This window comes from Equus caballus, chromosome 6 (assembly GCF_041296265.1).
Source record: "Equus caballus isolate H_3958 breed thoroughbred chromosome 6, TB-T2T, whole genome shotgun sequence".
Taxonomy (NCBI): Eukaryota; Metazoa; Chordata; class Mammalia; order Perissodactyla; family Equidae; genus Equus; species Equus caballus.
In genome coordinates, this window is record NC_091689.1 from 93,922,894 (window position 1) to 93,935,947 (window position 13,054).

The following is a 13,054-nucleotide window of genomic DNA, read 5'->3' on the forward strand; positions in this document are numbered from 1 at the left end:
GACAGACTGGCCTACTCTTGTATATCATGGAGGTGAAATAATACATACATATATATGCCTACTTTGGCATCCGACGGCCAGGGGTCAAACCCAGGCTCTGCAGGTGACTAAGGCAAGTTACTGAATTTCTCTCTTCCTCAGTTTTCTCATATGTTTAATGGAGATAAAAATAGTACCTTCAGCTCAGGAATTGGTCCAAGTATTAAATGGGATAACCTGCGTAAGCTACTTAAAAGAAAGAAAACTACTGCTGGCACACTGTAAATATCCAATAACATCAATTCTTATTATCAGGTTAAATCACATGAAATTCAAGCATTTTAACTTACTAAAAATGGCAATTTCAAGTGGGTCAATCTAATATTTACCAAAGCCACGCTATTTTAACTTCCTGTAACAGTGTAAACTCTTACTGTCAGGGTTCTTGTCCAACTCATGCTCCACAGCACACAGTATGCATGCAATAAAACATGTAAGTCACAAAGCTGTAGATTCAGGAAATTCTTGATTTCAGAGTTTAAGTTGCAATTTCAGCGTGGATTCTAAGTCAGACTACCTGAGTTTAAATCCTGACCCCACTACTCACTAGTTGTGTGACCTTAGGCAAGGTGTTCAGCCTTTCGTGACCCAGGTCCCATTTTTGTAAAATGGGAATATTAGCGGTGCTTATTCCATAGGGTTGGTGAGAGAATTAAAAAGATCCCAAATAGCCAAAGCAATCCTGAGAAACAAGAACAAAGCTGGTGACATCACAATCCTGAACTTCAAAATATATCACAAAGCTATAGTAATCAAAACAGCATGGTACTGGTATAAAAACAGGCACACACATCAATGGAACAGAATTGAAAGCCCAGAAATAAACCCACACATCTATGGACAGCTAATCTTTGACAAAGGAGCCAAGAACATACAATGGAGAGAGGAAAGCCTCTTCAGTAAACGGTGTTGGGAAAACTGGACAGCCACATGCAAAAGAATGAAAGTAGACCACTATCTTTTTCCATACACAAAAATAGACTCAAAATGGACCAAAGACTTGAAGGTAAGACCTGAAACCATGAAACTTCTGGAAGAAAATATAGGCGGTACATTCTTTGACATCAAGTTAGACTGGGAAGGCAGGTTTGGGTCCATTACGAAGAACAACTTCCTATGATTAACACCACCAAAGTTATTAAATAAAACACTGATGTAAGTTCCTTGTCACTGAGCATGTTCAACTAGAGGTTGAGGGACCACAATTCATGGCTGCATCAGAGGAAGCTTGGGCTTGACGGGGTGGAGGAGCTCTGCGATTTCTTCCAACTCTGCTGTTTATATATATAGCCAGAGAGAGACACAGCCAGAGAAGGCAAAGAAAAAACCGGATGAACATAGAGAGATAACTCAAAGCTTGACTCCTGCCTGAAATCGAGCAATTGTTTAAAAGGAAGAAACAGGTAATTGGTGTATGATGAAAACATACACATTTTTAGTTATTTAGGATGAGTTCTCACATATGACGAGTTTTAACACTTTCAGTGGCATTGAATTTGAGAAAGCTTATTTTCTAACTTACTGAATATATTAAAAGTCTATTGAAATGAGTTACATAAAGATCACAGTACCCCACAGATGGGTCTCTGTTAGACAGAAAGCACCCTCACAGCCTTAAAAAATGCTGAGGTGGAAAATTCCACAGAGAAGTAACTTTTACATTGCCATCTGCTGGCTACTGCTATAAGTGACAGCAACATAAATACAATCTCAAATCCTAAACAAGTTCCAACTGGAAATAGGAATATTGATTGAATTTACAAATGATAGGAATCAAATGGCTTCACCAAGTACTCAAACGCTGAATATCAGAGTAATTTCACAAGCTTATTGGGGAGCCATCTGGTTATTGCCTTAAGTAGAAGGCATCCTACTTGGATCCGACTTCAGGTATGAATCTTCCCAGTGGTGCATCCATGACTACTACTGGAACAGCCCTTGGAAATGAGGAATCCTAACAAGACCGACAGTGTATCTTCAGCTCCTACAGACTGTTCCCTCAAGAGTAGCTCTAGGGCCGGCTCAGTGGCCGAGTGGTTAAGTTTGTGCGCTCCACTGCGGCGGCCCAGGGTTCGGATCCTGGGCGCGGACAGGGCACCGCTCGTCAGGCCACGCTGAGACGGCGTCCCACATCCCACAACTAGAAGGACATGCAACTAAGATATACAACTGTGTACAGGGGGGGTTTGGGAGATAAAGCAGAAAAAAAAAAAAAAGATTGGCAACAGTTGTTAGCCTAGGTGCCAATCTTTAATAAAAAAGAAGAAGAAGAAGAAAAAAAAAGAGTAGCTCTAGATGTTTAATTTGGGAGAGCTGACTTGCTCTGTCACCTAGTGGTACAGAGACATTTCTCATGTTCATTTCCAAAAAAAATAACGGCAAATGGAAGGCAGAATTCTTAGGCCAAATTACCTCAAGTCTCAAAAGCCATGAAGTGAGGCAGAGAAATTGTCGAAATGTGCACATCTTAGTTTTACAGGTCCCAGGCTATGCCCTAAAGAATACCAAGAACCCTATGCAGATAATTCACTTCTCCCATTAGAGTTAGTGCTCCCTCCTCAGTCCTCTCATAGCCCCTTGTTCATATTGCAATGATAACACATTGTTATTGTTATTGTTATTATTAGTGTTATTGTTATTTTGGTTGCGATCTGTTTCCACACTGGACTGTAATCTCCTTGAGGGCAAGGTTCATATAGACTTCACATTTGTTTTTTCAGCATTCAGCACAAGCTTTGGCATTAGGTAGGACCTCAATATTTATTGACTTGAGGTCAAAAGAAGGAGGAAGAGAAGGAGAAAAAGAAGAAAGATCCGAAGTCTCCAAAATCAGTCTTTCTATTCTACACTTTCATGTCTTAGCTCTAGACTTACGTTTTTAAATCCAGACTTTGCCATGTGAATATTCAGCAGAAAATTTGTGTTCAGCAATTTCCAAATGGACTCCACTGTCTTTGCACCTCAGACTGTTCTGCTCTTGCTCCTCTAACTATTTCTCAGTCAGGACGTAATTATCTGCCCAATGATCTCAGAGCCATCCTCTGGTCTCTCATTTCCATAACCCCACATTCAATGTGTCCTGTCAGTCACACTGCGAGATACCTCTGGAGTCTGCTCCTTCCTCTCTCCCTCCCGCCTGCCTCAGTTCACACCCTTGTCACCTCTTGTGGCTCCTAGTCCTCAGACAGGCATCCTATCATCTCCCCTCCATCTGCCACCAAAGTTACCCTTCATACAGATACCATGTTATCATCTACTTTTAAACTTTCAATCGTTCCCCATTGTCTATAAGACAAGTCAACCATGGCATACAGAAGTCATCATGATCTTCCCAAACTTTTTTTAGATCTATGTTCTTCAGATCTCTTCCAGAAACCCTAGCCATTCTGAACTAATTGTCACTCTCCAACTACACCAATGATTCTCCATGTTGTGTACCATCCTAGGGTCATTCAGCATACCTAGAACACCCATCTCTGCCTACTGAACATCTATCGTGACCCCGTTTAGATGTTAGCTCCTCTGTGATGTCTGCTCCAGAATATAAGCAATTGTAAATTTACCTGATCAAGGTAAAACCCTCTGGCTTAATGCTCCCACAGCGCTTTTCTTAGAGCATCTACTGGGGGCTACAGCTAGCCCAGAAGAGGCTCTGTGCACATTAGGTAGAAGTGTTCCCCCCAGGCAGAGGCAGCTCTGTGTCAGACGATCAGACCTGCCGAGTGAAGTGTGGGCTGGTTTCATCTTGGTCAGGTTCTCCAATGAAATGAAAAGCCTTGTCCAGACGCACATGTTAGCCCTGAGAACATATCACCGTTACCATGTTTGCCTTCTTGATGCCACAGTCTTCACCACCAGCTGGTGAGTTCCTGGAAGGCAGGTAGATTAATTAAACTTTGTACTCTCAGAATCTATGGCATAATGAGCTTGACAGATGTTGTCTGAATTGTCATTTTTTGGAATGAGAAGATATTCCAGAAGTTATCAAAGGGAGAACTCAAGTATATAAACGAGTACATAAGTCTTCTTTGCTGTGTAGTTTGGGGCAAGTACTTTGACTTCCTCATGCCCTCGTTTCCTCATCCACAATCTGGGGATGACAACAGCACCTCCCTCAGGGGTGTTGGCAGGCTCTCAAGAGATAGTGTTGTAAAGTGCTTAGAGGAGCCCCAGCCCAGAGTATGCACTATGTAAGACCTGACTGTCATTATCGACACAGGGTCAATAAAGGAGCAGTCTGAGACGAATCTTGTAAAATTCGACAAGTAAGACAACTTTAGAGGAAGAATCTTTCTGTCTTGATTTTAAAAGACAGACAGACAGTGCAGTTTGTATAAAGATGTTACCATTCATGTTAAAAGACTGAAGATGTTTTACTTAAGAGAGAATCATATTTTGGAATTTGGAAGGAGTTTAGAGGTAACCCAAACTGCTTTCCCACAGATAAAAGAACTGGGGGACGTGAACTTTCCATGGGTTCTTGTGTTCCTCCAACTGGCCCGTACCAAATGTCCAACCTCATCCCCTCATGTCCCCGCTCCCTGGCCCCCAATATTCTCCCTTCCACACGTGAAGCCCCCTCGTGGGCATCATGAGCTTTTCCCAGAATGCACTTTGCCTCTGCCTGGGATGGCTCTTCTTTGTGTCTCACTCACTTCTTCCTGTCAGCTGAGTAAACAGCTTCGTGCACATCCTGCAAGTCCCAGTTCGGTCGTTGTGTCTTCTCTGGGGCAGCCTTCCCTACTTCCTTCCAGAGCTCACTCGGTTCACACCTCTATGAACAGAGCACGCACCAGAGCAAAGGGCTCTGGATCCTCGCTGCCCAGGATTGAATCCCAGCTCTGCCACTTACGACCTGTGTTTCCTTCGCTCCTCTGTGTCTCAGTTGCTTTACCTATCAAATGTGAATAATAATGGGACCCACCTCATGTATTCACTCATTGAACAAATAGTCATTGGCTGCTTATTGTGTGTCAGGAGCTGTTCCAGGACCAGGAGTTATGTGGTGAACGGACAAAGTCCTTGCTGTCATGAGTTTACATTGAACGGAAGAGTCAAACCATTAAAATCAAATATCATCAAATATTATCATCATTCTAAGTGCCATGAAAAAACAGACAGCAGAGAAAGAGATGCAGAATGATCTGGGGGTGGTTGTTGCTTTCGAGAGGGGAGTCAGGGAAAGCCTCTTAGAGGAGGTGACATTTGATCAGACATGGGGGAAACAAGAGAGCGAGCCACACAGAAATCTGGCAGGAATACAGAGGAAACTTCATGTGCAAAGGCCCTGAGGCAGGAAGGGTGAGTTGAGGGTGGGGGATGAAAAGGCTAACAGGGCTACTACCAAGTCAGTGAAGCAGCGAGTGGGGGAAATGAGGCACTCCTTATTCTTAGCACCAAGACTTTCAGGTTTTTATCTCCTAAATGTTTCCCCAACCCATTTTCCCCTTCTCTTTATCCCTGATCTTGTATCTCATTATCCTTAATTTCTCTCCTTGCAGTGGACTCCCTTCAAAGCTGCCTCCATCCTGCTGAAGGAGGATCTAAATATGTAACTCTGACCCTATTATCCTCAGCTTTATACTTTTCCATGGACTGACTCAGCACTGCCTATAGAGTAAGTTCAAGGTACCTTAACATGTTGGACAAAGCCCTCTAAACCGAGCCCCTGCCTGGGTCTCCACTTCCCACCTTGTGCATGCGCTCCAGCCACACTGAAGTCCTTGCTCCCCAGGCAACGTATTTCTGGTCTCTATGCCTCGCCTTAAGATATGTCCTTTCCCTAAAAACCATCCCCTCTTCCACGATTGTGCTTGGCTAACTCCACAGACAGCCTGGGCTCTGGAGTTCCTTTTCTCCTCTCATTATAACCTGGGGCAGCCGCAGTGCGACCACAGCACCACTTCCCAGGAATTGTTAAGATGATCTATGAGTCTGCCTCTCCTGTTAGCTTCTCTTTCTCTCAAGGGCAGGGAACTGGTTCTTAATCATGTTTCATCCCCAGGGCATGATCTGAGTTCTGGCCAAAAGCAGCTAAGCAAGGGCTGCCTTCGTCTCCTTTCTCCTGTTGCCAGCAAAGAACTCACTCCCTACTCTGGCCCTATGTCCCGGGCCCACACCCCATAGCAGCCCTGTAAGGTTCTGTTCAGGTGAATGGGTTTCAAAAGATGCCTGACAATTTCCAAGATTCTTGCATCAGATGCATCCATAAAATCCAAAAAGACAAAATGTACAGCTCAGAAGGATAGATATCCGTATGTCTACCTGAGAAAAACAGGGAAGAATAGTTTAGAGTTTTAACTAATTTTAAAAGAAAATCAAATTCTTGAAGAAGCTGGCTTATTTTAAATGAATCCATTTCCATTGTTCAATCTCTAATTATTTAAACTGAAGGATCACCTGCCAAGTGTAATTTCCATACTTTTATTATACTTTTCTTGAGACTTAAAAATATAGTATAGGAGTTGTGAATAGATGCTAAGTCAATTCTTTTTCAAATTAACATATTATTTTCCTTATTTAAACATCCTTTTACATGAAGTTCAAAGTTCTAGGTTCTGTTTGAAAATTAAATTGATTTTTTTAAAAGTCCTATGCACTTACAAAAAGTGGTTTTATACAGTTCTGTGCCCTAATCACCTAAAAAACATTTAACCTGGAGCTGAGACTAATCACCACAAACTCCCCCAAAAGCTTAGTAAGAACCAAGACCCAATGATGGTTGTGGAAAAGCCACTGTCCACCCAACACATAAACCAAAGATTGACTTAATACAACCCTGGGACAAACCTGCAAAATACTGAGTCCTTCCTATTCACAGCAGACGAGAGAGAAGCCTCCCTGAATTGTTTCTACCTTCTCTTCCTCCCCCAGAACCCTTCTCCATTATTTGACCTTGCCATCCCCTTCAGTGGATTCCATTACCTCTCAGATGCGATACGGGCCTCTTATGATCACCTAGACATGCCTTCCTCCTCAGACCCCCATACACAGGAGCATCCTGAGCTCTCCACTTGGAAGGCATTTTCCTCCCTTGCTGGTCTGATGAATGCTTACGCACCCTTGCGAAATTAATTCAGATAGCACCTGCTCAGTGAGCTCGGAGAAGAGCTCCCGGCTCCCTCCTCCTCCAGGCAGGGACAAGAGTGGCCTTCTTTGTGCTCTCAGCCAACCCTGCACTTTCTAACCTCACTTGGATGAGTGTGATGAACATCGGTTTCCTAGACTACGAGCTCCCTGAGGGCAGGGACTGTGTTTATTCCTCTTTGTCTGCTCTGTGACTAACTCAGTGACTGTGTCTGTTGACTCACTGACAGCTTGAGGCAGAGAGAAATGCTGCATGGGAGAGCAACTTCTCATCCCTTAAGGGTTCAGGGAATGGAAACAAATTACTCCCAGGTTGGCAAATGGGGCAAGTTGGCTGAATTGCTGCAGCCAAAGCAGCCCTGATCTGACAATGCCTCCTCCAGAGGTCCGGCCACGGGGCGAGGACAGTGTCACTAAACTCTCAATCCCCAAAGTTGTGCCCTCACAACACCCATCCTATTCGTCAGGGACATTTAAGTTAAATGAGCTTAATCCAAAACAAAATGCTTTATTGAAAATCATTCCTTTCCGCTTCACCACAACAATTTAAAAGATCTGTATTTGTGCAAGCACTTTAGCATTGGGAATAAACACGGAGGATAGCGGCGAAGGGCTTGTTTACGTGCCTTTACACCACCGTGGAAGGAAGACACAGTGCAGTTTACATTTATGCCATGTAAACCGCTATAGAACCAGATGTGGCTTACAAGGTACCTTGTAACTCATCTCCTCTAAGCAATAAAGCCTCTTTTTTCCTGGCAAAGGTTTGAAACACTTACTGCTGTTTTCTATCAGCAGATACAACAGATGGCTGGCACATGCCTGCTTTGCTAAATGAAATGGGCTCTCTGCAGAATCACTCTTTGATCCCTCGTGGCATGTCCACAACACCACGATGCAAATACCACAGCAGAGCAGACTCTCAAAATGAAAGGTTTAAAGCTGTGCTTTTGATAGGAGCACCTTCTTTAAAAAATGCCCATGATAGGTAAACATATTCGCATTCCCCTTTGAAAGCATGGGACAGGGGTCAAAAAATGAGGCATTTCCGCCATTTGGTGACAAAACCACTGCAAAGGTATGGAGGCAAACCCCGGGGGTGCGAAGGCATGCAAGCACTTGGGCTGTGATCACCAAAACAATCATAACTCCATTAGGAAAAAATGGGGACAGTACACAATAGGGGATTGAAATAATAACAGTCATAAGTGTTACCATAACTTCAGAGTTGGAAGGAGGTGTTTAAGGGTTGTGGCAGTTCCTTTGAAGAGGGAGAGGAGGCACTTGAATGAAAATTCACCCTCTATTGTTTTTCTTTGATTTTCGTCAAGGAGAGAAAGGAAGGAAACAATATTTTAATACAGGTCTCCTTCACTCAACCAGTCCAATGGGAAACCTGAGGCTGCCAACTGCAGCCTACTTGATGGATCTGGGGTTACGTAAGATTAAACACTACATTGCAAAAACAAGCTGTCTGGAGCTTAGGGGCATTTTAATGACAGAACTGGATTATCTAGTTGATATTACAGAAACACGTAAGTAGAGTGATTCTATTTTTTTAAAAAATGCTCAAAAATGGGAGCCAGTTGGCAGGAAAATGGCCTGTTTCTGACTTCTCTTCTTTCCTTGATTTAAAGCTGAATTTGGATGCTTCTGACTGGAACCATTCACAAAGATACCACTATCCAGGCAGAGTTCTTGAGCTTTCCTTATACTTGATTTTGTATTATCATTGTTATTATTTCTGGCAGTTTTCAATAATTCAAGAATTTTTTTAATTGATAAGGAGCTGGTAAGGATTATGAATACATTTATAATTAACCCTACATGTTGTAAAACATTTCACTTGATATATTGTATCTTCAGTATATCTAAAATTTTCTCTTTTCAGTGGTCATATGTAAAACAAAGGAGCCTGTTTCTGCAGTTTAACCCAATAAAGTCAGTTTTTCCATGATATAGACATGACCACCCACTTCCCCAGGGCAGCAGACAAAATTCTCTCTTCCTTTCCTGTATCCACAGCAACATTTTTAAGTTTTGTTTTAAAATATCTTGAAATTGAGAAAAATGAAGCTACACCACTGACTTCTAGTGGTTATAAGAATTCTGACCACTGAACATGATAAAAAGCTTATTGTAAGTCTGGACCTATTGGTATAGATGGTTAGGGCTTGCTTAGTTATCCAGGAGGTGGGTTTGAAATTAATATTGGCCGGTTATCTCCACCCAGAGAATTTCTATTCCGTAGACACCATTTTCCCCCCGATCCCTGCCAACCATCTCAGAAATCCAGGCATTTGGTCACAAGAAGGTTGGAAAACCAGTATAGATGGCTCAGCATAAATCCATCACCACTGCTAAAAAAAGCCAACATCAAAAGAGATACCCTGCGAACTGGGTCCATAGTAACTCAGCATCTCTATGCAGGGGCTAGAATAGATTATAAGCTATTAAGATCAAGTCTATATGACCTTTATAAATAAAGATTTATTTATGTGATCTAAAAAAATAAAAATTTTCAGCCTTATACCAAATTGGTTCATATTCAAATCAGCAGTAGTGTCCTAAGATTAGAATTCAGGTTTGTCTAACAAAGCTTCTCATTAAAGCTTATTTGAAAGCTATTACATTTAGAAAGGGTTATTTTCCAAGCAAGATGTTTAATTAGCATGTAGTTTAAAAACCAAAATGGTTGCTCACGCCCCCTACATCGTCTCAAATTTAGGGAAAAATTAGAATAAAGGAATATCAGCTATTAAAAATTATATATAGTAATAAAGAGTATTTTCCCTTAATTACTAAAAATCCTTTAAACATAAGCCTCTTTAGTGGGAATTCTTCTCTCATCTAAAAGCCTTGAGAAGGAGTATGTCAGAAAATGAGTATTTAAAATGGGAGATAAAATGGAGACAGGATTTTCCATGGAAATTGAGGATTTCAGGGGGAAGAAGAGGGCAGGTAATCAGATTTCAGGCAGGAAAGCCTTCCAAAGCAGATTTTGGGGATTTCAAAAGAAACAGGCAAGGGAGAATCAGATAAGAATTAGTGAATTCTTTGGGCTTCATAGTTATGATCAGCCATGAAAACCATTTATTTGCCCACTTTGTTGAGTGATGTGTCGTGCAAAAATGACACTGGAGCACTATTTATAATACAGAACAGTATACAATTTTAAACTCTAAAGTACAACTTTTACACACATTTAATGTAAAATGATTTTTAAAATGACAAATCAGTACACCTTCACTGTGGAAAACCCAAAACATCATATATGCAGATGTAACTAATGTTAACACCTTAGAAGATCAGACCTTTGTTCCTATGTCTGCTTACATATTTCGCAAAGGAATAAACCAGGATACACTATTACAGACTATTGGCTTAATTTGTTATGAACATCTTTCCATGGCATCAAGTAGACGTCTAGAATATTCTATTAATGCTTCACTGCATTCTCCTACCACTATCGCTAGACCTGTAGGTCCTACCCATGTTTTTTTTTTCTTTTATAAATAGCCTGCTGAGGAACAATCTTGCACCTACATTTGCATTCATATCCATGATTATTTCATTAGGATGAGTCTCTGGAAATAAAATTTCCCAGTCAAAGGATCTACATCAAGCCTTTTGCCCTCAAGAGTCAAATTTTCCTGCAAAAGGCTAAGATAGACGTTGGCCACATATGAGTGTACATAATTCTCCACATACTAAAAACGCTTTTAAAAAACTTGACCAACTTGCTGTGGGGAAATGGATTTCACTGTAATTTCTATTTGCATTTGTTTGAAGTAGAACATGAAAGTTCTTTTAAATGGCCCCAAGAACACCTTCGGCTACTGGACTAACAATCTACTGGAAGGAGATGACACCGACTGCCTCTACTTGGTCTTCAACTCCAAAGTTATTCTAACTTTCTCCACGTCTTGCCAAAACTCTTGAATATTAAGTTTAAAATTTCACGAATCAGCTATGTGTTTTGCTTGTGCTGAAATGCCTAAATGTTTGATATTATTTGGATGAACTAACTAGATAATGGAACGAACTTTTCATCTTCCATGTAGATGTTCTGATGTGGTTTGGCTTTAGCCAGAGACGCCTTTCAAAAGAATTAGTTGGTATTGAAGTCATTATTTTTCCCAACTTCAAAATTTCCATGCATTTCAAAAATTATGGTGCTGGAATCACGTAACTTTATTGAGTAAAATCAGTCAAATTTAATTTTTTTAAAAGATTGGCACCTGAGCTAACATCTGTTGCCAATCTTCTTCTTTTTATTTCTTCTTCTTCTCCCCAAAGACCCCCAGTAAGTAGTTGTATATTCTAGTTGTAGGTCCCTCTGGCTCTGCTATGTGGGACACTGCCTCGGCATGGCTTGATGAGTGGTGCTAGATCCGTGCCCAGGATCCGAACCCGGGAAACCCCGGACCACCTGAGCAGAGCAAGCAAACTTAAGCACTTGGCCATGGGGCTGGCCCCTAAACAATATTTTAAAACATCTTGCTGTTTGGTATTCTGTAGCTCCTACCCCATCCCTCCTCGCCCCCACTAAGAAAAACAGACCCAGATTTCATGCAGTTTCCTGTGGGAACCTCCCCAGAGCAACCTGAGCACAGAGAGCAAGATAACTGAGGTGCTAACATTGTCTTGTATGATGAGACAATCCACATGGATAATCAACAACACTGAAACAGGAGAGAAAAAGACGCTAGAAGCTTCATCTCCATGCCAATTCCACCATCTTCTCTAATTTCTTACAAGAAATATTCCTGAGATTGTGTGATACGGATCCATTCTGCACTCAACAATATGCCAATGTTTGCAAACACGTGCTGTGCTATAAAGCATATGGGGAGATAACATGGAATTTAAGCCTTTGCCTCAAATTCCAATCTTCAGAAGACAAACTCATATATAAATAAATACATAAATAAATAAACAAGAGCTATTGACCTTTTCTGCTTCTCCTACAGTTACCAAACCCTTTCTGCCGGGAGGTGGGGTTGCAAGTCAAGCTACCTCCTAATGGTTCTTATGAATCCATGGAAGTAGAGGTAAAGCAAATGCTCTTTTTAAAAACACAGAATTAATATTGACCCCGTCTGACAAGTGGTCACACACAAATCAATAGATTCAGGTGAAAAGAAAAGGAAATTAAAAAAAGACTATTCATTGACTTATTACTGATTTCACAATATTCCAAAATTAATTGTCCACAAAGTATCTATGAAGAGGGAATTGTAGGAAGAAAAGAAATAATCTCCTGATACAGCAATAGGAGCCTCAGCAAACTTATCTGCAAAATGGGGGTATTAGAATAGATGACCTTCCTGTTAGGAACTTTGGTAAATGCAAAACATTTATTTTTTTATGACAATGGACGTGTTGAAGGGTCTAGATTTGATCAACTTTAGAAAAGAAAAATGAGACAACAGACCTAAGGGAAAAAAGGCAGCTAAATGGTCATGCCTACACTATGATAGGTAACTAGAGGGAACCAAAGTGGTTTCTCAATTCAAAATAGTGACTTTTTTTTTTGTTTTGGTGAGGAAGATTGCCACTGAGCTAACATCTGTGCCAATCTTCCTCTATTTTGTATGTGGGATGCTGCCACAGCATGGCTTGACGAGGAGCATGTAGGTCCGTGCCCCGGAGCCAAACCCACAAGGTGGGCCACCAAAGCAGAAGATGCAAACTTAAGCAGTGTGCCACCAGGTGGCCCCTCAGTTGAAAACAGTTACTTCTTAAAGTATTTTCTGGATCACATTCTTCATGAAAATAGCCATTTAAGGAATTTTAGAATAAAAAAGACCCAAAAATGTGATTTTAATTATAATTACAATGATTTTCATAGTAGGCACATTTTACCAACTAATGAGCAAAAGAATTTATTACTTACCCTTTGTCCTCTCGAGTAAATTCTCCAGTT

The 13,054-nt window shown here is 41.2% G+C and overlaps 1 protein-coding gene across 1 annotated transcript in view; it reads right to left on the reverse strand.

Annotated features, from left to right (window-relative positions):
* WIF1 (WNT inhibitory factor 1) overlaps window positions 1-13,054 on the reverse strand; it is a 63,527-nt gene that overhangs the window by 48,582 nt on the left and 1,891 nt on the right. The gene's annotated exons all lie outside the window — the stretch shown is intronic.